General features: G+C 36.0%; 1 protein-coding gene across 3 annotated transcripts in view; it reads right to left on the reverse strand.

Annotated features, from left to right (window-relative positions):
• rassf7a (Ras association domain family member 7a) overlaps positions 1-20,892 on the reverse strand; it is a 37,174-nt gene extending 16,282 nt beyond the window's left edge. Inside the window, exon 1 of one of the 3 annotated variants that reach the window (XM_052543592.1) lies at positions 20,742-20,892. The gene's annotated coding sequence lies outside the window, so the exon portion shown is untranslated. Of the gene's footprint in view, positions 1-6,932; positions 7,119-16,545; positions 16,653-20,741 lie in introns of those variants that run through there. The other 2 variants (XM_052543593.1, XM_052543591.1) reach the window with 2 other exon arrangements.
• Positions 20,893-24,758: the final 3,866 nt, after the last annotated feature.

The following is a 24,758-nucleotide window of genomic DNA, read 5'->3' on the forward strand; positions in this document are numbered from 1 at the left end:
GCACATGCCCCTCAAAAGGTCTGTGCACGGCCCTGGGTCAGGGGTCTGTATTCGGCCCTTTTAAGTTTCAGAAAATGTTTGGAAAAGGTCTGGAATGTGCAATTTCAGGTGCCACATTCAGTCCAAGTGGCGGGAAACCTCTCTGTTGATTCACAGTCAAAGTATGCATGTGTTACGAAACATCACATTCCTGGTGTGGGAGCATTGAGAAGTGTGTGCATTCTTGACATCCCCCCATCTGCTCTATTCCAGCAAGTGTAATGAAGCTGAAAAGCCACGACAAAGTGTTCCTATCACCAACAAAACTCAACAGTTGTGAAACAAAAATACAGAGTATGGTCAAAAATGTCACCATACAAATCCCATTCATATTCGCCATCAAATAATTTAGAAATTTTAGTAATACTGTAAAAACCAGGGTGCATTAGAAATACAGATTTCTTGATTTGAATCGATTTTCATTTGGATAAACCATCATTGACTCCAAGAATCTGACATTGACATTTAATTTAAATCCAAAAATCTTTTAGTCTAGATCGTTTTAAATTCATGCATAAACTTCACTAAACATTATTTGTTGAGCACCTCCCATCCAATAAATCGCAATGAGCTTTGCACGTACTTTTTATGTGAAAATAAACATTTCAAAACAGATCTATCATGACTTTTAAGGTTAAGTCATGATATATAGTACGCTTGTGCAGAAGTCTTTAAGAAAGTCAATGAGAAAATGGGAGTTGGTTTTGCTCATGGCGTTGTTGGTAATGCATTAAACTGCCAATCAATGGCTGGTCTACTTATGCAGTCAAGCAGCGGCACAGATGGGAACTTTGGGGCAACGGCTCTAAGCAACAGTGGAGAACAGCTTGTGGTTTCCAAGGGAGGATATTTATATGGGTGAAGCCTGCCGAAGCATAGCCAACTCACTCTCTCATTATGTGAGCTTTGCTAAATAATTACTCAGACAGCCTTGGGACATGGAAAGCGTCAACACTCAGAGTTTTCACATAATTACGAGTCTCCTTGCAGAAAGGTATTGTCTATGCCGGTGTCCCAGAACAGACAAGCATTTCAATTAGTATGGATGCAAATCTGAGTCCCATATGAGATTGATTCTTCAGTCAAGACATGGGAACGGAGGATGAAACAAAGTTATAACTACAGGATTGAGATCTAAGATCTTTCAGATTATCAAAGATTATCAAACAACTCAGCTTTGTGAGAAAAACTGGAAAGGGTGTCAGGATGAAACATGAGAAAATGAGACTGAACCTTTCTCTGAACTTTGAATGTGCGGAATATAATTAACAGCAGATGTTGAGACAGGGAAGAAAATAGAAGCATCTCTCGCCTTCAAAAACATTAAGACTGTGCTTCCCTAAAATAACCTCATTTTCTTTCTTGCAAATTCACACTTTGTGAGATTTAATAAATATTTCAGTTTGGAGTGAGGAACCAAACAACTGAATCTGAGAATATCCAACATTTACAATAAACAGCATTCACGATGATTAAAATCTATTCAAAATCTAGATTGAAATGCATGTGACAAGTTCTTAGAAATTGTAATCTTTGTATTCTAGATTGAGTTTTATATCCCATATCTTAGTCTAATAACATGGTCATCTTGAATATTGTAAACATTAATTATGACATTCAAAAAAGTTATTTTAATATATTTTCGAGATATAAAAGTACTCCATTTCCTACAAATGTCATAAATGATTAAATGATAAATATCACTTTATGATATTCAGTATTGGAAGAGGTTGCACAATATGACATTTTACAACCTACTCTTGTTTTGTCATAGAAAATGAAAACTATCTGATATTTTAAGAGATTTGACTCTTCAAGTTTCGGCATGATGGTTGCAACAAATGACTTCGCTTTGGCAGAAATGTTTTTGCTTTGCTGCTTCCTCCCCCACAAATAAATGAAAATCAATCAATCAATCAATCAATTAATCCCAATGAGGCTCTTTTATTATGATATCAGGATGGTTGTACCACCCTGACATTTTTTATGCTTACCAAAAGAATAATAATAATAATTTTCATACAAAAATTACATAAACCTACACATTTATCATAGAACACGTGCATGTATGAAATGTAATTTTATGTATTTACAAATCAATTCAAAAAAGCATGCCATGTCTTTGACATATTTCAACTCAAAAGACAAAATGTTGCGTGTTCTTGCAGACTGTGACAGATGATAATTGCTTTGAGGATGCTATCAGCGGTCGTTGTGTGTTGAGTAAGCAGGCAGGCAGTGGTTGCTATGCTTTTCCATCTCTTGCTCACATCAGACAGGAGCTGTTGTAGAAGTCAATGGTAAGCACTTCCCTCATCGAGTATGGGGGAGATGATGCATATCTAACAAGCATTTAAATTTTATGTTAATTCTTTCTAGGATTGCTCAAACACACAAAGCCAAGGGAAGGTCCACATACAGACACTTTTTGGTTTTGGTTCATCTTTCCTATGTGCTGTTCAATAATCACTAAAGCAGCAGGAGAATAACTGCACCTGCTCTCGTAGGTAAAGATCTCTGTTCCTGCCAGAGGATATATTCAGCAATACACTTTTGAAACATTACATTTTGTAATGTTACATCAAGATAAATAACAAAAACCGGCTATGGGAAATGCATTAGAATTTTTTCTCCAACAACAATGGATCCTATATGTGACCCTGGAGCACAAAACCGAGTCGCTGGGGTTTATTTGTTGCAATAGCAAAAAAAAAAAAAACATTGTATCGGTCAAAATTATATATGTTTCTTTTATGCCAAAAATCATCAAGATATTAAGTAAAAATCATGTTCCTTGAAGATATTTTGTAAATTTTCTACCATAAATATATAAAAACTTAATTTTTCATTAATAATATGTATTCATTTGGACAGCTTCAAATGCGATTTTCTCCGTATTTTTATTTCTGTGCACCCAAGTAATTTTATCTCGGCCAAATATTGTCTGATCCTAACAAACCATACATCAGTGGAAAGTGTATTTATTCAGCTTTCATAAATCGCAATGTATATATCTACATTTATAAACAAATTGATTTAAGACTGATTTTGTGATCCAGGGTCACATGTTGAAAAAATGTGGATGGTAAACTGCTTAAATGAGATAGAATTTAAAAAATATTGAAACTGATAATACTGGAGCATTAAAAATCTATTCTCCAAGAATGTTAATACAAATCTTTGTATTTTAGGAACATTTTGCCAGCCTTAATACATTAAATGACACACTAATCACACAATTACTGGTCTAAAATTAGAACACTCTTCAAAAATGGCTTTGATGGTTCCATGAAGAACCTTTAAAATCCATGGAACCTTTTCACTTCACAAGAGGTTCTTTATAGTGGAAAAATATTAGTCAGAACATTAACATTGTTCACACTAAGAAAAACGTTTTTATTTTAAGAACCGTTCACTGAAATGTTCTTTGGAAAACCAAAAATGGTTCCTTTGTTGGGTTTATTTGATAAATATTCAAAATGACAATTTTAGAGTATTTCTATTTGTATAGATTTTATATTTTGGGATAATTATAAATCAGTGTTTTGAAGATGTTAAAACAAATTACGTTAAGAAATTGTCTCAGAAACAACCACCTAAATACAGTAAAAAAGCTTTTGCATAGTTCCCACGATAAATGTCTGTAAACTTTATCGTAGATGGTTAAGCCCTTTGTTGTGTACATATTCAAAAACTCTCTATTTAATATTTTAAAGTAAGAAAAAAAAAAACTAAGGAGACATTTCAAGAAACGCTATACCAAAATTCTACTTGTATTAAGAAAACTTTTTACATTTAAACACATACACAGTAAATGGATGTGGGTTTGATTTGTCTAGAAACTCTGACCTCAAATCAAATGCTTTTTATTGTGTTATCCGGGAATCTTCACGCTTTCTAACACATTTTACACCTTTCTGAGTTTTGTCAACGGGGTGTGAAAGACAGAAGCTCACACGTCATGAGAGACTACAGAGATGCAGAGAACTATAGAAGGATCCACAGATAACGACAGAGAAACAGAGAGGTTTTATCGAATACTTACAAAGCTAGTGAAGTATTTGCATGCAAGGTGAAACTGTCCATCTAAAGCAAAGGAGCGTTCACAAACCCTAAAGAAAGTTTGTGTTTCTGCACATTGATCCAGAGAACTCAGTGAAGCTTTAGTGGTCAGCACAAGAGTCAATGAACCCCACTTTCCACCGTGATGTCTTTCCAATCGATTTTAAGTACAAGTTTTGAACAAACACAAAGGAGATGCTTAATATCTTAACTGCTTCTCTAGATAATTCAGATTCTTCTAAAATCCACATTACATTTATGTATTACTGTATTTTGATCTCAACAGTGTCTTAAACTGTGCTCAGATTTTCCAAAATACAAGTTTGTAATTATAAGTCCAACATCTCATTATAAACTCAAATATTTCTCAACAAATTATTAGAGTTTTTTTTTCTATGCTTTTCACATTGCTTTAATAGCTCAATATCAATATGCATACAGTATTTTTTATTTTTTTTGACAAAAAAGTCACAAAGGAGATAACCTAATATCTCAACTTTGGGCAAAAAAATTATGTTACAATGCACAAAAATTACAATAAAATATTAGCCATTCATTTATTTCTATTCTTTATTTTTGGGGTGACTTCGGAATGACCAGAAACAAAACAAACACAGAAGACTGACATTTTAAGTAAGCGATAATTTACATCCAGCCGACGGTTATCGAAGAATATTCCCCGACTGGGAATATTCTTTCTGGGGAAAGCGGCTGGATGTACATTATCTCACTTATTACACGGCTACTTTCCACATAAGTGAATAATTAGACACAAATTATTGATTTGAGTTGAAATATTTGAACGCAAAGCTTCTGTGAACACATCAGTTTCCAGCAAGCAGCGAATTTAAACTAGACGACATTTAAGACATTTCACCACAAAATAAATTTAAGCAATAAATATATTTGATTTAAGCCTAAAATGTTTTAAAATCTTACCAGTTTGTTAGTTCTCTTATAATCCATTACAGCGTACAAAACAATCGTCGCAAAACGGCAGCAGCTGCGTTTGTATGAAACAAGAGAGCGAGTACGAGATACCATGATGATACAATTAAATAATTGTACACCATTTTAAATCGAATTTTTAAATTTTGTTAGTTAAACAAACGTAAAGCTACCACCAAGAAAAAACAGAAGAGTACAGTTACCCGGATGAGTCTGTGTTTTTATTTTTTTCCGGCTGTTATCGAGGGATAAGTGTCGCAGCTGACCAATCAGAATCAAGTATTCCACAGAGCAGTGTAATAAACACAAATATTGAACCTTTACAACACATATTGTATTACATATAGCAACAGTCGTCAGCATTTAAGCGACAAGTTTTCAACTAAAAACTGCATGCGTTTTGGCCGTTCTTTTATGTCAACAGTATTTTAGAGGGCCTCAAAACAATATCGTTATCATCTCAGTGTAAACTACAAAAACACTAATTCATGCACAAGTGGCATCGCCATCTACTGGCCTGGCATGCAAAACACAGCGCTTTGAGCCATTTTTGCGGATCTGTGTGAACGCTAAACTTTTTTGGATTAATGCAAAGAAAAAAAAATCTATTTTAGCACTTTGTTGTCGTGCAGACATACCCTTAGAGTCTGGACTCCAAGCACCACTCTCCAGTACAATGCAATAATTTCCAGCGCAGCCACAGTCACTCTCTCTCGATCAATGTTTTAGCACCGCATCTCTAAAGCCAGCTGTGTTCTCAGACCTGCTGCTTCTCAACAGTAACAGCCTGACAGTACATCACATCAGCATCGCCCTGATCATCTTAACAAGTGCTGAACGGTCACTTTAACCAGAGCCGAGCTGAGCGCTTCACCAGATGACCTGCTGCCTGTGACTTGACGTCACCAGATTTGCTTTGATTAGTCATGAGTAAACGTCACGTGACCCTTATTCCACAAGTGCTGCATTTGCAGTATTCGCCTGGAGTCATAAATGCTTGGGAAGGTTTTGTGTTTGGAATAAGATAATGATATCACAGGACTCCTAATGATGTATTAAACAGATTTGGTGGCTGTGCTGGACTTTCAAGCATGCAGTCTGGTCATTAGCAGGCCGACTGTGGTTAAACACAGACTGACAGAAGAATCTGGTTTGATTAAAAGCAAACAGGACTTAGTGAGAAGCGGCCTGTTAAAGAAACATGATTAATGTAGATCTAAACAGACGGACACATCATCAAATCCAAGCTCCATGCTATCATCCATTAGCCATCACATTTCAGGCCACATGAGTGTGTTCACTAAAAATGTTATTAAATGATTTCTTGAAGACATTTTATTTTTAAAGAATTACACCTTCAAATAATCAAAACTACATCACGGTGGGACTAAATGGAGATCAAATGGAGACTAAAGTCTGAGAAAAACCCGTCTGGAGTTTCAGAAGAAATCACAACTATGTCTCAAACTGTGCTCTGATTATGAAGATAGCAGAGGTTGCATTTTAAAGTCTGTAAATGCATAAATCTTATTTCCTTTTATGGCTCCTTTACATGCTGCCTTTTTATTTCCCCAAAGAAGTTCACAAATCAATGTTTTCTCTAGACCAAAATTAGATTCAATGGAGAGCCAAGTAGTTTTGCTCAAGTGTTCTGCTCGGATTATTTTTTAGAAGAAATTACTCCGTCATGTATGATTCTCATTCTCATCTCATATTTGTTTCATATTTATTTCATATCTCGTATTTTGAAATATAACTATAACCTCTATTGCGTCTCGTGAACTGTTAAAGAGCAGCAGTTTTCCTGACCCTCACAGATTGATCTGAAGCCACAGGTTGATTTTCAGCTGCGACTGAACACACAGAGAACACCGCTCTCTTACCTCATTAAACACACAGCTTCTCCTGGCTTTCACACAGAAGCAGAAATCTCCTGTAGCTCCTCAGAGACGCACACAGCTCTTCAGTGAGCATGAGACAGATGTGCAAATCTTGTAGCGCAGTGAGTGTGTGTGAGAGAGAGAGTGTGTGTGTGTGTGTGTGTTCTGCTCTTGAACGCTCTGGCATCTGACAGCACTTCCCACTCACAGCTACATCTCTCTCTCTCTCTCTCTCGCTCTCTCTCTCTAATCTGCTGACATGGCAAAGCTCCGCCCACATCTCCAGGTAGGAGGAGTGTCTTGTTTTGTTTGCTTCAGTTTCTGTCCCTCTCTATCGACGCCCATCCATATGCAGATGGGAATAGAGTACAGTACTTAGAGCAGTTTTAAGATGTGGGGGGGGGGGGGATCTACTATTAAAAGTACATTAAATGCATTACATATTTTTTTAAATAAAGACAACCTACTAAATAATTAATTACATATAATCTCAAATGAGTCTCAGCGTGTCAAATTGTGCTCAGATTTTCCAAGACACTGGTTTGCAATTAAACATATTACAAACTCATCAAATACTTCTAAAATTAACATTTCAACGTTCTAAATGTTCTTTTTATAGTTCATTTATTTACTGTATCTTTTTCTCTAAATTAAGTTTAATATCCTGACTTCATGCATACAGTAATGTGACTATGCAATATTTATTCTACATTAGTTCATTCACTATACAAAATATTATACATAAAATATTATACAAATATTTTTTCAATTACTCTATTGTATTGCATTGCATTGACTTGAGTCTCTGCACTGATGTGAGGCATATCACATTTTTAAAATGAAATATTTATTTCCTAGGTTATGAGTCAAATAAATGCTGTTCTCATTGAAAAAAAAAACATATATATTAGTATTACATACAAAATCCCTTCAAGACCTCAGAAGAAAGGTGCATTGCTCACAGACGGGGAGATTAAATGAAGGTCTCAGTTTTGTCTCAGATTTTTTCACTAAATAAAACACATTTGATCTGGATTTAATCTGGCTGGTGTCTGGGAGAATCAGTTGAGATCTCATCTCGCTTGTTTTCTGTTGTCGAACACTGAAAGCGGACCCATAGAAACCAACACCCAGCAGAACTCAAATAGACCAACAGCTCCATCACAGAAGATGATGGTCATGTGGTGAAAGATGTCTGTGTCATATAACAGCACACAAACAACTCAAAGAAATCAATTACATTTTCCATAAAGAACACCCTGCCTACACGCAGAAAGATTTGTATTTATTGATTTATCTTTGACACTTAAGCTAATTTCCTTAACGTGTCAATATTTTTTACTCACGAGTTTAGGATTCACATTATTCATAATGATCTTGTCAATATCACAATTCGATTTTTAAAGGAATGAATAAACAAACATGTTTTTAAAATAATTTATGGTTACAGAAAAAAAAATTACTGTCATTAAATAATAAATGTGTGAACAATACAAAAAATGATTCCTATCGGGTTATTTATGCACGCACACACACACACACACACACACACACACACACACACACACACATATATATATATATATATATATATATATATCTTTGTTTGTTTACATTTAATCATTTCTTTCTTCATATATGTAAAATGAATCAAAGAAATAAAGATAGGGACAAATATATAAATTTTAATGTATGTATTTACATATTTAATTATTTATCAAATTAAATGCAGTTCAAATACTAGCATGATATATAAAACTTCCACATAATATACATTTTTTTTAATACATTGTGGTAATAAGAATGTGGTAAAGTGATTTATTGTAAAAAAAAAATAATAATAATAATAATCACCATGTAAATAAATACATGGACATCATTTTATTCACGCATAATACAATGTAATCCTATTGTATGTCTTTTGAATTTGGGAAACGTGGCCTATATAGACGTTTGTGTAATTCAAGCGTACATACATGGAAGCAACAGCTATATACTGTCAACGTAAGCTTCTGGTGTCTACAACACAGTCAGGATGAACACAGTCTGTCTGCATGTTTGTCCACACGACACACACAAACATGTACACACAACAAAACCAGCAGTCAATTATTAATGCGTCCTCTTACTTCATACTCCATCAAAACCATCAGCTTCTGCACCAGTGCTTCATAACAACAGCAGCGGTCCATGATCGACACGGTCAGTTCACCGTAATCTAGTGAGGTGTGAATGAGGCCAACATTAAGGGATTAAGGTGATTATACACCTTGCTTTTGTCTGTTTTACGTCCCATTGACACGGGCATTCCTGAGGGAAACTCCCTAAACCTGTAATCTCAGCCCTTCCCCCGCGGGACCTCAGACCCCCCACACTCTCTACAGCCGTCCCGGGGCCCGGGGCGAGTCTACATTCCCTCAGTATCAGGTTACAATCCTCTTTCAAAATGTGTGGATTTCATTTAAAAAAATTTTTTGTGTGTGTATATAAATGCTGGGCATTACTTCAGCGATCCTGGAGTTTATATTGCCACCTACTGGTGTGGATGTAGCGTCGCACTGGGGGGTGCTTCCCAAATGACAACATAACACATTAGCTACCACAGAACAATGCATTGTAGCTAACTAATGTAGAAATCCGTGAAAGAATTGGCCTGAATATGAACATGACTGCTTCCTTACCTTTCGTCACTGTATTTCTACTGGCAAACAATGCCGCTCCGTGCATTGTAAAATAATAAATGCTCCAATAAAGAAAGGCCACCCAGCAGTTAAACTTGTTTTAACATTAAACGTGAACAGATGCCATCCATTCATTTCCCCCAAACAGATTTCCTCATGTTTTCAAAGCGCAGGTGCACTTTAAAGCATCCGGAGACACTGGAGTCATGGACAGGTGCTCAAAACAGAGCAATGCCAAAGATGCAGACTTCATTAACAACACACAACACTGACGCAACATTACACACCAGCACTTCACTACGATTAACTGGATCATCGAAACACTCAAACTCCCTTCACAGTTCACAGAAGAATCACTGAACAACATGATGGTGAGGGTTAGGGTTAGAGTAGGGTTACACATCTAGTGACCTCGGATGACTGTTTTTGTCAAGGCTATGAACCTTTCTTGTTACAGATAACCAGCAAAATGCTTCTTCAAGAGGGAAGTGAAACATTTTTGCTTGATAAAACAATTTGACCTCGCTCCAAGTTGTTCCAGAGTTGACCAAGTTGACCTTACAAGTTGTTGTTGTTGTTTTTTTTGAGCACAAAAGATGATGTTTTGAAGAATGTTAGTTGAGCAATGAGTTGATTGAAGCCATGGACTTCCACAGTATTTCCCCCCCACAGAAGTCAGTGGGGACCAACAACTGATTTAGTTTTTAACATCAAACTCTCAAGTTGTTTTTTGGTTGTTGTCTTTTTGCATTATCACATTTTACAATGCAAAACCTTTGTGTCACAAGAGCACACATTATGCTTTAAAAAATGCATTCTATGTAGGTAGTAACAGATTGATTTATACACACATCAAGCTTCTCAATAAGATGAGTAGCTTCGGGGTCAAGTGCAGGATGAAGTGAAAGCAGGAACAAAACAAGGTAGCGCTGCTTGATTGTTGTTTATAGGCGGCGTGGTTAAATATAGCCCGACTCTGTCATTACGGTCGCCACATGATGACAGAGCTCTTTGTCGTTCGCTGGGATTTGTGTGCAGTGCAACTTACACTCCTCATTCTGTAGTTCAACTCCCATAACTCAATAAAGCACAGCCCCAAATCACAGTGTCAACAATGAAAGCTTTCTCCTTTCTCCTCAGACTCGAGACAATTCAGAACGGCTTGAGTTCCAGGTCTATTTTAAACACAGTCCTGAAGCATCTGAGATTTTAAAGAAACGTTCATCCTTCAATAGAAGATGAGCTTGCACTAAAAACACCCAGCTATAATAGCCAGAGAAAGAACCTGATCTTTCATGCCTCTGTTTAGATCATTTCATCAAAGCAAAGTTGACAACACTGCTGTTAGACATTAATTATAATTCTGATGATTTTCTGAGAAAAGTGTCCATTCAGAATGAGAAAATGTAGACTCATTGTCTCTGCAAAGGAACAAATGGGCAGAGGTTTTTGATTATGTGCAGCTCAGCTCATTCAATTGCATTTTTCTCTTAAATGATCTTATAGTATATTTAATATGTGATGAATAAAGATGCACCTGAAAGATCAATGTTTGTTTGTTTCTAAATGAACCTCGAACCTACCTTTGAAAGTTGAGGATGCATCTGTACCACATTGGTCAATCTTTTTCGAATAAATTTTATAATTTACAGATGCTTAAGTCCCGTATTTTTGACATTTAAATGACATTTGCCATCACTTAAAGATAATATTTAAAAACACAATTTTAATACCACTGCTAAATGTTTTTTTTTTATTATTTACTTGTAGCACATAAAATGAATGGTTTTAGTTTGTATTGTTTTATGTAGAAAACAATAAATAAAAACAATAGTAGTAAAATGTTATTATTGTTCGTTAATTGTTAATATACCATAACAAAAATAATTATTAGTAATTTTTTTTTAATTATTATGTATTTGTTGAATATCTGTAAGCTTTTATCAGATTAGCATTAGCTTTTCAGATTAGCATCAGCTGTATATATCCTTTACTGCACTAAGTGTTCATATACAATATGTTTTTCAAAGGTTTGAGGTCAGAGTTTTTTCTTTGATTTATTTTTTTTTTTTTTTTGAGAAAAAAATATTTAGCAAGGATGCATTAAGTTATTAAAAATTAAAAATTAATAAAAAAATGCATTAAGTTATTAAAAATATTTATAATATAAAAAGGTGGACTTTCTATTAAATAAAAAAAATAAAAAAATACAAATAAGGTGTGTTTGTGTGTAAGCAGCAGAAATGTTTTCAACATTGATGATCAGAAAAGTTTCTGAATATGATGCTGAAAATTCAGCTTTTCATTACATTAATAAATTACATGTTAAAGGTTAAAGTATATTAAATCAGGAAACAGCTATTTAAAATGGAAATACTATTTCAAAATATTACTGTTTTTATATGTATTTTTCCTCAAACAAATTCAGCCTTGAGCAGCAATGAGTCTTTAAAACACACACACACACACTCACACACTCTCTCTCTCTCTCGCTCACACACACACACACACACACACACACACACACACTCTCTCTCTCCCTCTCACACACACACACACACTCACTCTCTCTCTCTCTCTCTCTCTCACACACACACACACACACACACGCACACTCACTCTCTCTCTCTCGCTCTCTCTCTCTCTCTCACACACACTCTCTCTCTCTCTATCACACACACACTCACTCACTCACACACTCACACAAACCCTAAGCCCAAACCTTTAAACACTAGTGTATTGTACCTCTAAAAAAATTGATAAAGATCATCTACACATTAACAAGTCAGTTATGAGAATGTGTAGTTCTGCACATCTCTATCTTAAGATGGTTAGCAGGGGGTCAATCTTGGTCAAGCTGTGCTGTTTGTTGGTTTTAGAGAGCCTTTGGGTATTTGTCACGTTGGGAGACCAGCTGCTTTCCAGAGAAACCAGATAAACACCAGCTCGGCCAAACTGGGAGACCAACTACACCAGCTCAGACCACTAAATCCCCAAAGATAAGTAAAAGAGATGATGATAGTGATGCCTGCTGTGCCAAACACAACTAACTGTGCACCTGGAGATCTGTGAGACTGTGAGCATTTCAAGATCTCATCTCCAGAGACAGGTGGAAGAGTCAGAGGGGTGGTTTTGGGTTGGACCGTTGTTTTTCTTTCCGTCAGAAAGGCTTTCAAAAGCTCAGGAAGAGGGGTATGAACAAAATCACCTGTCATGTGCCTGAGGGTCATGGGGCACGAGAAACAAAAGCCATGTGAACTCATCCTTCAAAGGCCCCCGGCACTGCCGACTGACAGACATCCAAACACAGAGAACAAAGACGCTTTCAAAACATTTCACTTCCATCCTTCATCGCCATCAAAGAGCTTCAGACAGCGCAGCAAACGCACAGAAAGAGAGTCTTCCTCCATTTCACAGGAATTAGTCTTGTTGATCCATCTGAGCCCGATAACCAAATGTCACTACAGTTTCAGAACATATCCAACAGATGTTACTGAATCTGAGCCAGCAGATCTTCAGTATGAATGAGGCTTTGTTCGGCTTCAGGAGATGAGGATAATAAAGCAGGTTTGTGTAAATGACAGTACATGGGTGGATTCCAGACAGGGAATCATTCCCGAGGGCAACAGGGCAAGACGAATTTCAGGATTGTTGAAGCAACAACTAACGACACACTGTCATTCAACAAGCATTACATCTTCAGCAGTGTACAAAAGAGCTTATGTACTGTACATTGGGCCCAGAAACTGACACTTGAATCACATATACATACATACACACACACTATATATATATATATATATATATATATATATATATATATATATATATATATATATATATATATATATATATATATATATATACGTACATACACATACATTTGATTTTGTGGTAACACTTTATAATAACTGCACACTATTAATCATTAATTAAGCATTAGTAAACAGATAATTCATAATTTATAAAGCATTAATAGACAGTAATAAGCAGTTTATAAATAGAGATATAAATGGTTTATTCTTGATTTAAAAGCATATCTATAATGTGTTTAATAATTGTATTTTCATACTTTATTCATGATCAATTTAGCATTTCTCAATGAAGTATAGTATTATTTACAAACCAGTTATTTATGAGTGTTATTTTCCAGTGATTCATAAGATCACAAGAAATGTAGTAAATTCAGGTAGTTATAAAGCATTTAGTAGTGGTCAGTTAACTATTTATGTGAGCTCATCTAAAGTGAGGACTAGTTATGCCTTGTAAAGCATTTATAAAGGATATTTAAAGGCTCAGTTATCTTCTAAACAAAAAACAGAAACAAACAAACTGAAATATTAACAGCCTTTAAATCTCATTTGTAAAAGCTTTACAAGGCATAAATAGTCCTCACTTTAGATGAGCTCACAAAAATAGTTAACAACTGCATTTTTTATAACTACCTGAATTAATCCTGAATTACAGTAGAAATACATGTTAATAAACCATTTATTAACACTCTTATTAACACTCTCAAGCAGAGATGTATAGTAACGAAGTAGAACTACTTCGCTACTGTACTTAAGTACTAAAAGGCGGTATCTGTACTTTTCTAGAGTATTATTTTTTTCTCCTACTTCCACTTTTACTTCGGTACATATTTTCGCTGAGTTTAATACTTTTACTCCGATATTTTTTTTATGTGCTGCATCGTTACTCGTTACAATTATAATAATGTTACGAATAATTCCATTACAAACCACTGCCAGAACTGTAGATGGCAGGTTTGATGAAGCTGGCACTGAGCGAATCAAGCGAGACTGCGCGTGCTGACTGAACTGCTGTGAAGAGTGAGATGAACACCGAGCCGAGCCAGATAATGAGTCGTTCACGAGTCAAGAACCGGTTGCATCGGTTCTCGGATGACCAGTAACGTTAGTTCTTTCTGACAGTTCGATTCAATAAACCAGTTGAAGAAAACAGTTCACCGATTCTTTTGCGCTCGATGCAATGGCGTCATTGGCGTTGACTGCACATGGGCTCATAACATTAACACAGAATCAGTTCAGAATCAATCACCAAAAGAATCAGTTCGGTTCAGATGCTCTGTGTGTCGGTTTGCTTCACGCTAAATCACACATGCGCAGTATCATCAGCTCCTCGGTTCACGAATCGGACGCGTCTGACACAAACGGTTCTTGACTCGTGAACGAGTCATTATCTGGCTCGGCTCGGTGTTCATCTTCAGTTCTCTCTTCACAGCAGTTCAGTCAGTGTACTGTTTGAGTCAATGAATTACTCCGGGATATTGGTTTGTTTTAACTCCGAGGGAGTGTCAGACACATTAAACAAGTTAACGTCTTAATTCATCTGTGGATTAATGCGTATTGGAGACGCAAACTGTTTAAAACGATTCAGTTCGATTTGGTGGACTGTTTCAAAAAGATCCGGTTACATCGAATGATTCGTTCGCGAACCAGATATCACAAACTGCTTTGTTTTTAACTGTCTTAAAACAGACACGGAAGAGAAGACAATGCTGAATAAAGTCATAGTTTTTGCTATTTTTGGACCAAAATGTATTTTCGATGCTTCAAAAAATTCTAAATGACCCTCTGAGGTCTTATGGGTTTGAAACAACATGAGGGTAAGTTATTAATGACATCATTTTGCAAATTGGGCTAACTAACCCTAGTAACCGTTTTTTTGTTTACAAGAAGTTACAGTCAAAGGAATTGTGATTGTCCTTTAGGTTAATCATTTGAAATAGTACAAACAATATGTTCAAACTTTTGACTACTTTCTTTAATAGCTACATAACAATACTTCTACTTTTACTTTCAGTACTTGAGTAGTAAATTTTAAAATAGACTACTTGCAATACTTAAGTACAAAAAATGTTGAATACTTTAGTACTTCTACTTAAGTGTGGTGCTTAAAGAGCACTTCAACTTCTACTCAAGTCACTTTTTTGATAAAGCACTTGTACTTTTACTCAAGTATGGTTCTCTAGTACTTTATACATCTCTGCTCTCAAGTAACTATTACTATATGTCTGAATAAAAAGATGTATGAATGCACATTTAAAAAGTTTATTAATCATTTACTTACAATTTCTAAGTGATCTTATGAACCACTGACAACTCCTTAATAACTGGTGTGTAAATAATGCTATACTTAATTTAGAAATGATAAATTGATCATTAATAAAGTATGAAAAAACAATCATTAAATACATTATAGATATGCTTTTAAATCAGGTATAAAGCATTTATATCCGTATTTATAAACTGCTTATAAATGTCTATTAATGCTTTATAAATGATGAATTAACTGTTTCCTAATGCTTAACTAATGATTAATAGCATGCAGTTATTATAAAGTGTTACCGATTTTGTATTTAAATACCCTCAAATGTCTACTAAAAATAGTTATTAGTTAATTCTGAATGATATAACAAGAAAATGTTATTTTATAAGTCCATAGAAATCCATAAAATGTGATTAAAAATAAAAAGAGTAACATTTCTATGAAAAAGCTCATGCAAAAACATTCAGTTTCCAACTGTATGAAAACATAAGGGGGGTAGAAGTACAAACTGTAGAGAGATTGAATTTATTTTCAGATGGTTTGATATTCTTTATGTAATGCATTTTGGAGGCAACAATTGAACCTGCACTGAAAAAGGAAAGAAGAAAAAACTCGCTAAACTATCATCATTCCTCATTCAAAGCTTCAATGAACACAAAAACTCTCCGGAGTGTTCCTGCACATTTCTTAAATTCACCTATTCTCCCTGAATCACATTACCGCGGCATCACAAAGAACAGCTAAAAATCCAGCTTATTTGTTCAAACTGTCTTGCAAATCGAACATTTTTACACCCTACAAGTTTGCATGAACTCCAAGACTAAAAAACGAAGCCCTGTATGCCGATAAAACAGGTTACTTACCTTTAACGCTGTCTTTAGAAAGCGCGAGACTGGTCTGAGCGCGAGAGACCGTCGCAGGCACCTGATCCTGTCTGTGAGAGTCCCTGTGAAACGTTAGGAGACGATCTGAAGTGGAGCCGCCATTCCGTTACCTGGGAAACCGATGCTCTTTCAAAGCAACCGACCAATGGCGAGGAGCCTCGATTGTGCTGGGACAGAAGTCACATGACCAGGGTTTGAGCAGCACACAAAAACTGAAGAGTGCATGGGGCTGGGGTGGGCAGGAGTTGTCGGGGTGTTTGGGGGAGGAATGGACGCTTGGAAGAGTCACAAAAGAAATCAAACGGCAAGCGATCCCACCGTGGAGAGGCACCAACTTTATGCTTGTTTGGGGGCCGCTCGTTCACCCAAACGAGTCCAGTGACCTTTAACCATCTCTGAGAATCTGAAAAAGCACATTCCTTTTCTATTGAATGCGGTTACTTTCCAAACCAGACTCTAGGAAAAGGGTTAAAAATGCACTTTGGGATCGGATCATAAAGCTGAACCAACATTCCCTCCAAATATTAAACAGATCTTGTTTCGAATGAGTTCGTGTTTTTCATCAGGTTCGTCATCTTTTAAGTGCCCTACAAACACTGCACTGACTCTGATGTATTTATGAAGCAATAAGACGCTCCGTGCAACTGAACAACAGTTCATCTGGGAGCTAACTTGTCAGTTTGATCCATTGAAATGGACTATTTTTTTCTTGATTGATCTGTCTGTGACTGGAATGCTAATGGCTCGGACACAAAACATGCAACCGTGAAGATTTCAAGCAGAACAGGACAGAAAGATTCAGACTGGCAATACTGATTAAAACCATGGAGATTAACAAGAAGCAAAAGCAAAGGGCGAAGCTCTATTACAATTAAATAAGGCAATTATTAGTTCACTTAAGCTGAAATATTCTCTGATTATTTACCAAATCTCACTTCGTTTCAAACCTGTATGCCTTTCTTAAGAGGAAAAAACTAAAGAAGAAAATTAGAAAAATGTCCATGCTGCTCTGTTCTATACAACAAAAGTAGACAATGACCAGGGTATTAAAACATTTGTAAAGGGATAGTTTCCCCAAATATAAAATTTCTGTCATCATTTACCAACCCTCACCCTTGAAGATATTTTTTAATTTGCGCACACAACTTTCATGCATTAAAAAGTACAAAAAGACATCATAAAAGTAAACTACATGAATTGTCCAAATCCAAATCTTCTGAAGTGCTCTATAATGAACAGCTGAAAGTATCATACAGGTATTTAACACAATACATAGTCACGAGGGTCTGTAGGTGAGCTTTCTATGACATCATTTCCTGTTGGTGGTGTTTTTTTCCAACCCCTAGTTCTACACATTTGTTGCACCACATGACCGTAATTTGACAAACTAAACAACAACAAAACGGCTTCACTGCTTATTTTCCTAAATTATTATATATCCTAAATTACTTGGGGGTCTTTCACACAGAACATTCTGGCATAAAAATAATGCAGGACACCAAAAAAAAAAAAAAGGATGATCTTTTAACCGGAGCGCTGCAAATGCAACAGTCCAAGACGTCCGTCTAATAGGGTTTACATAGAAACAATTGGAAAAGCAGCATCGTGGAATTCAAAAACCTCTTAAGGGCCGTTCACACAGAATGTGTTTTTGTGGTTAAAAAGCAAGATGCGGAGCAAATACAATGCTAAATATGTGATACGTGCGCAATGGTTCAGTAAATCTTGTTATGCGGTGGAACACAAAAGTGAGTTTTTTTGCACATGAAACTCATCCTTTTAATGAAACAACTGTTCTTCATTATTATATCATTCATCACTCTGCCATTTTTATTTTATACTCCTAAAAAATAGCAAAATATATTTGTAGAAGAGGTTATAAGTATGCTTTCCATGGAAGAAAAGTCACCTCAGTTAGGAATGACATGAGGGTAAATTATGAAAGACTTGTTCTTTTTGGTGAATTATTCCTTTAATGGTGTTGGTTTTCTTTTTCTTTTCTTTTTTTAAATCGTAGAAATACCAAAGACTCCCTTATATGAAGCTCTGTAAACCGAAACTGATTTGATAAGGACAGAATACCACTTCAAATTATTTTGCAATGCTTGTTATTTCTTCTGAACTGTCCAGAACATATGAATCAAAGCAGTAACCAAAGATTGCGTTTCAGGAATCTTAATGAGGAAATTCCCAACATATTTCTCTCATGGGAAATGTAAAGCGGAAGCATAACTCATGCGTGTGTATGTGATGTGAAGCTGGTGCCCGTGAAGAAGTATGCGCTGTCTCCAGCTGGTACAGAAGCGCTTTTTGTTCTCGATCCGTCCTGCAGCTGGACAGATGAGTCACTGTGAAGAGCTTTGGGAGGAGGGAGAGACCGAAACCATTTGATTCCCACCAAAGCCAAAAACTAGCCCCATGTCATCCAGAGAGAACACAGTAAATCAAGGAATTCATCATGGGGATCGCGAAACACTATGTTATGAATGGAATTGTGAAGAAATACTGCAAAATTACTTAATAGTCCGCCAAAAAATAAAATATGACTCCCTCTCAGGACATGATGTAGTTGAGTTTGTTTCTTCATCAGATTTAGAGAAATGCAGCATTGCATCACTGTCTCAGCTATGTATCCTCTGCAGTGAATGGGTGCCGTCACACAGCTTTTCACATCACAAGATGTTAACTGATGGACTAGAGTGGTGTGGTTATTTGGATAGTTTTTGTCAGCTGTTTAGACTCTCATTCTGATGGCACCCATTCACTGTAGAGCATCCATTGGTGAGACAGTCATGCAATGCTACATTTCTCCAAATAAAAAAATGAATCTATATCTTGGATGACTGAGGATGTGTACATGTGTACATACATTTTTGGGTTAATTATTTATTTAAAGATGCACTCATGGTAATGTCAAATTTGCATAAATTCAGCAAAATTTCTAGGGCAAAAAAAGCTAGTATAGCGATGTATGAAGCCCAGCTCACACAGAAATCGCATGCCTAAATGAACCCATTGCAAAATCTTCATGGGCAAATGTTTTTGCCATCACTCGAAATTCCTTTTCATGTGTATTCTTATGGAAACAACTGGTTTTGTCTGCAAAACTTCACCAAACAATGGTAAATATGACCACACCTTGAGGCTAAGTTTGGAATAGCATATTGATTGTAGTATTTCTGCAGTATATAGGAGCACACACTGTGTGAATTTCCTGTATACTCCTGTGCCAACTTGGGATTTGGTGATAAAGCATAATGAGATTTTTAAACTGGTTATATCTTTTTTTTTTTTGCCAAGACCAAATTAGGATTTGCACAGCCAATTAGAAGTAAAACTTTATATAAAAGAACCCCAATTATATATATATATATATATATATATATATATATATATATATATATATATATATATATATATATATATATATGTATATACAGTGTACATCATTTCAAACATATCTGTCAAAATTACTATTCCGTCAGTCTTTCAAAGATGTCATTTCTGCATCAATCACTTGCCACATATGCAAATAATGACTGCGCATCTGAAATGACACAAAACATCAGATCACAACTCCAGCATGGCACTGTTATCATTTGCACACATGAGCTGAATGACAGTGATGGTCATCTGTGAGCACATAACAGACATATGAACTTCTTGCTCACCTCAGCAACTGGATACAAGTCACTACACTTAGTCTGCTGTATAAAACTAAAATGCATTAACAGGATGGTGAGCAGAAGATGGTTTAGCACAGATCAATCTATTAACATATGGGTTTCATTTCCTAAACAATTAATACATACATACATACATACTACTACTACTACTACTACTACTACTACTACTACTACTACTACTACTAATAATAATAATAATAATAATAATAATAATGATTGCCACTGCATTATAACAAAATATAAAATCAAACAAATACCGCAGCTTTTCTCAGAACTGGATTTGCACCTTTCTGAGCCAATATTTTTTTTTTTTGTATTTTTTTACCCAACTGATGTCAAGTAGAATTTAGTGGCTGTATGAAGTGGATATTCAGTTTCCTGGCAAGTGTTCACACTAAGCGTGCGAAGAAGCGTTTAGCTGTACATTTGTAAGACGTACAAACATAAACCATATATTTTACCAAATTAAGAATGAGTATTCACACTTACCACTAACGCACTTCATTTCTTCGCACTTTTTGGCACGCAATTCCGTCCGTATATGTACTCTAAACAAGCGACACGCAACCAGCCTGCGCTGAGAATGAACGAGACGCCCGAGTGACGTCGACACCAGTTGACCAATCATAGACTTAGCTTGCGCGTGCGTCGCGTCGATATCGGTGTCGCGTGAGTTGCTATAATTCATCTTAAAGGGGTCATATGACGTTGCTAAAAAAAGAACAATATTTTGTGTATTTGGTGTAATGCAATGTGTTTATGCGGTTTAAGGTGTATATATATATATATATATATATATATATATATATATATATATATATATATATATATATATATATATATATATATATATATATATATATATATTCCACATAATTTACATTATTGTTGCTCCTCTATGCCCCGCCTTCCTGAAATGTGTCGATTTTTACAAAGCTCATCGTTCTGAAGAGCGCAGGGTGTGTTCTGATTGGCCAGCAGTGCGTTGTGATTTAAGGAGTACCTCAAGCGTGTGACGGAAATGTTTCGCCCCTACTGTGAGGCTGTGTCCAGGACGCGACAAAACCAATAAAACCCTTTGTTGCATCCAGTGGGGACATCTGATTTTAATGACTTATACTGTCCTTTTGGGTGTTGTGTTGCGTTTCGCGCTGCGTAAACATAAAACCATGTCTGCATTTGTGTTGTTTAAACTGTGGGAAAGTCAAGGTGTGCAAATGAAGAAGCATTATCTGTTCCCAAGCTAAATGTGTCAATCATTATAATAAATCGTTTTTTTCTGTTTGGTGTAAATTTAAAATATAGAAGTTTAATTAATTCATTTTCTATAACTGCTGCTTATTAAGGTGAAATTTGAATCTGTTATCAATAAATAAAAATTACAACAACATATAATTTATTTCTTAACTCATTGGATATTTTATACCTTTTATAGTTTTTTTTTATTGTAGTAAAAACTATAAAAGGAAGGATAATATATATACACAGGCACACACACACACACACACACACACACAAAAATTGGCTTATGACATGATTCCTTTATAACTTTGCAAACAACAGCAATCATTTTATATTTTTTAGTAAGAGCCTTTATACACAGCTCCTGCTGTGACATGTATATGATCATTTTAATATTAGAACATAACAGTGGCATTTCTTGCTGATCCCAATCTTTTGAAACCCTTTGGAAACTGTTTAAAAGATTCTGTGGTTAGAGATTAAGATGTTTAATTTACATTAGTGCACATTATTCAGCAGGCACTTTAATTATTAATCTGTACACTTCTGTGGTAAAAACACAGACAATGAGCAGCATGCAAATTAAAAAATAATGAGTTGGGTCAACAACAATGACAACAACAAAAAATTAACTACACTGAGGACTTTATTTTTATTACTCAAAAACATAATTTGATGTGCGGCTTTGGAACCAATTATGTTGTTTCAAAACAAAGTTTTTTTCAGTTATAATAAACAGCTAAAATAGCACATACTAAATGTAACATGCATGTAAATTAAATAAACAAATAAGTATGTAGTATTTACCTTACAGCTACCAACAATCAAACCCTGTGCTCTACTCTTCAGGACAAAATATCAATATTTTTTTTTGCATATAAGATTATGTTAAAAACATTACTGTCATATGCTCAAAATATTAACATAAAAATTAGACTGGGCCTATTGTAAATCAGATGAAAGAGGTCTCTGTCAGCATCAAGCAGCAGAAACCAAAAAACCTGAAGCCGAACAAATGAAGGATCCGGGTCAAAGTTCAACATCCTTTCAAGAGAGAAGCTCTAAGAGCAAACAGCTCTAAATCAAGCAGCTTTGAACAGACAAACTCAAAAGAGGAGATTTTACAAATGTTCCTGTGCTATTTTGTGCATACAGTTTGCTGATTGAACAAACAGATTGTAAGTTTATTTTATAGTGTAATCTATAAAAAAAAATATAATAATAAATACATATTTTGAGACATATTGGGCCCTATTTTAACGATCTGAAACGCAAGTGTCAAAGCGCGAAGCGCAAGTAAGTTTGTGGGCGGGTCTCGGCGCTGTTGCTATTTTCCCGGCGGGATAAATGGCTCTTGCGCCCGGCGCAAATCTAAAATGGGTTGGTTTGAAGTAGCTTCATTATTCATAGGTGTGGTTTGGGCGTAACGTGAAATAAACCAATCAGAGCGTCATCCAACATTCCCTTTAAAAGCAGGTGCGCAAGTTCCATTATGGATTGCTATTATTATGGCGTATTTACCAGGCGCACGCCAGGAGCGGTTCACAGCCGAGGAGACTGATGTTCTTGTAAGAGCAGTGAAAGACAGAGAAGTTGTGTTGTATGGGGATGGGAGAAACCCACCCAAAATAGCGTCGGTTAAACAGGCGTGGGAGGAAATAGCCACAATTGTTTCATCGATTTTTTTTTTTCCTGGTTCTTGACGGACAAACAAATTTGTCAGATGTCCTTATATAATGTCTTGCCACTATCGGGCAAACAGGTCTGATCCTTAATTACTACAATTAGCCTGAATAATTTGTAAGCAAGATTTCACAATGATTTCCGTCATCTATATTTTTTTAGTGTAACAATTTATGATTTGCAAAAATAACTGTTGCATCTGTGTAGATTACATGAGCAAAGTATATGCGCGTTGTGCACGCTATACATTATGGTCAAGCATGCGCCCTTAAAATAGCAAAATGAACAACGCGCAACGCGCCACTGACTTTAGACTAGGTTTTTTCTGGTCAGTGGCGCAATTGATTAATGGAACAGCAAAATAGCACCAGGGATTGTTTGCGCCGGAACACGCCTCCTTTTTTGCGCTGAACCGCCCAGGGAGCGCAAGTTCATTCACTAGTTTAGCGACGTGCTTCTGTGGAGGGAAAAGCGCGCTTTGCGCGGGTGCAAAATAGGAATGACACATGCGTCGGTGTACAAAGTCAATTGCGCTGGGTGCAAGATAGGGCCCATTGGCTTCAAGTGTTAATATATGTGCTGTCTAAATCAATCAATCAATCAATAATACAAAGTTTATATTTTATTATTTAATTATGCATACAATCATATTAAATATGCACAAACACAATATATTCAAATAATAAATAATTACAAATATTCCATTAAACATATGAATATGCTACATAAATGCTTTAAGCGGCTTGGTCCCAACTGCTGGCCTTTGATTTCGTTTGCCATGCGCTGCTTTTTTTCTGGAGGTGACTGCCGACCCACAGCTGCATGATCCTGTTGAAGAAACAGACATGATGATGAAACCCTGAGCAGATTTAATGAGCCATTCTTAGAGAAAGTCTAAAGATATATTGCTTCTGTCATGAGCGGGGTTTATGAATGGAAAATATATAATACTCATTCCAGATTAACTTACATATTGAAATATATGTTTAGTTTATATATGTTACGTTCAGTTTTTAAATATGTCTAAGTAAAAGAGAGAGAGAAGGGACTAACCATCATCAGGGTGAGCTGGGACCTGGACTTTGGGGCTTGATGGTTCCCCAGTTTGAGCTTCAGCTGCCCCTTTTCCATTTCCACACCCAGCTTTTTTTGTGGAGGCGGCTCACACACTTCGACGTTGTTCTGTTGAAGGAACAGACATAATCAAGTAAAGCTGGGCAGGTTTGAGGAATACTTCTTAAATATAACTATAACTAAATCTTTTTACAACATAGTATTTTAGGTGAAGGAAGGGTTTATATTTTAGAATAAATCTGAAAATAAGTAAAAACGAGAGATGGAAGGGACTTACTGCTGCTTTCTGCTGCCTCCGCTGTCTCTGCTGCTGTCTCCACTGCTCCCTGCGCTTCTTCTTCTGCTGCTCAGTCATTCTTGGATTTGATCCCTGTTGTGGGGAACTTTTGGTCACAAGTGCTCCCTGTAGGGTCCCAGAATGCACAGGCACCACGCTTGAGGTCCTGGAGGACATGGGTAGTGCCTGGGTGGCAGAGACAGGAATGCTCTGATGCTCAGCAAGTCTCC

Source organism: Carassius gibelio, chromosome A25, assembly GCF_023724105.1.
Source record: "Carassius gibelio isolate Cgi1373 ecotype wild population from Czech Republic chromosome A25, carGib1.2-hapl.c, whole genome shotgun sequence".
Taxonomy (NCBI): domain Eukaryota; kingdom Metazoa; phylum Chordata; class Actinopteri; order Cypriniformes; family Cyprinidae; genus Carassius; species Carassius gibelio.